This window comes from Corvus brachyrhynchos, unplaced genomic scaffold (genome assembly GCF_000691975.1).
Source record: "Corvus brachyrhynchos isolate BGI_N302 unplaced genomic scaffold, ASM69197v1 scaffold565, whole genome shotgun sequence".
Taxonomy (NCBI): domain Eukaryota; kingdom Metazoa; phylum Chordata; class Aves; order Passeriformes; family Corvidae; genus Corvus; species Corvus brachyrhynchos.
This window is the reverse complement of record NW_008237911.1, coordinates 570,483-572,048: the sequence shown is the minus strand read 5'-3', so window position 1 is coordinate 572,048 and position 1,566 is coordinate 570,483. Positions and strand designations below refer to the sequence as shown.

Sequence of the window (1,566 nt, the reverse complement as noted above, 5' to 3'; positions counted from 1 at the left end):
GCTGACTTTATGTCTAGAACCAGAAGTCTAGAACCCACAAAATTGTTCTTGAAAACGGCAGAATAATCTTTCAAAGTAGCCCGAGAGACTTCTCCTGAGAGCTACACACAACCTTTGCATGTTTCTGATGGCAACAGGGAATCCAAGCCTGCCCAAGACAGGCAGTGGTGCTGGGGATATCATCCTTCCTCTCCACTGCAAGGAGTGAACTGGAAGTGAAGGAGTTCAATATTTCTGCTGAGGCACACATTTAGGGAAAGGGTTGTAAAGCTATTGGGTGATGAGGGAAGGTGGAGAACAACAGTAGCAAGATAATCAACTCTCAGCAGTTAACCTAACTTGGAAAATCTCCATCCAAATCTTTCTTCAGATTCATGTGTCCTTTCTTATCTTTTTTTTCCATCCAGGTACCACTTACTACACAGAAACTCTGAATGGAAAAAGGAGTCCCTTTCGGAAAAAGGAGCTGCTTTGGAGTCAGTACTGCAAATATCCTGACAACTGTTTTCCTTTTATTTTCCTTAGTGTTTGCATCAGAGTAAGCTCTAAAAGGCTGCAGGGATTTCTAGAGCTTCTGCATTTACTTCCCACATCCCCATGGATGTTTGGTCTTTAATTCAAATGCTGCATGTGTTTATGCAGCATTGCTGTGTAGGATACTTCTCTTTAGCAGTATCATTAGAATTAATATGGAATATACTTCCACATTTTCTATTCAACTGGGAATTCTCTTTAATGCAAATTATTCTTTAAAAAAAAGGATATTAACTAGTGAGAGCTATGATACTAACAAGGTTTTGCTGTTTTGTTAGTAATTATAGATAGTGGAAATAAATGCAGGATGCAGGAATTAACACTACTGAAGTTGTAATAAACAAAGCATAAATGTCATAATAACTTCTGAGGCTGATTTTTGTTAATGACTATTTGACTCAGTGGTAACACACCAGATCACTTTGATCTTATAGCACACTTAGATGGTTTCACCAGGCATCATCTTGATCACTGAGGAGGCAAAGAACATTATTTACTACCAGACCACTTATATATATGTATAAAAGTCTCCCCACTACACATCTCACAATGAAAATAAAACACATTATGTTTTCAGGATTTAGAAGAGAAATAACAAGAGTTTCTTGATTCCTACAGGTTTACTGATCCTTTGAAGAGAAACCCAAAACAAATCAGAGAAACAAAAGTTTTCTTCCTACCAGCCCTTTTTAAAGGCCAACTTTATTTTTTTGCCAGAGATGCTTTTTGCTCCTGCTTCAGACAGGTTTTGTTCTTCTAATTTTTTTTCAGTGTTTATTTTTTAAGCTTGTGTCTGAAACACCACCACTGTCCCTCACTGTTATCATGGTCACTTGTGGATCAAAACAGCAGCAAGGAGGGATCAGCCCTGACCACCAGAGCCTCAACTCCTCTTGATGCTACGATCATACATTGATGCTCTTTTGACTGATTTGTGCCATCATGTGGCCACAGGCAGCAACAAACCACTCTTGGTTCTGTTCTGCAATTTTGGACAATTTTAAAGGAGGTGAAAGTGAGACAGGAAAAGCA

The 1,566-nt window shown here is 38.7% G+C and overlaps 1 long non-coding RNA gene across 1 annotated transcript in view; it reads right to left on the bottom strand.

The window, feature by feature from the left end:
- Positions 1-947: 947 nt before the first annotated feature.
- LOC108446448 overlaps positions 948-1,566 on the bottom strand; it is a 12,720-nt gene continuing 12,101 nt past the window's right edge. The window contains exon 3 of the long non-coding RNA XR_001861625.1: positions 948-1,005. This is a non-coding gene — a long non-coding RNA (uncharacterized LOC108446448). The remainder of the gene's footprint in view (positions 1,006-1,566) is intronic.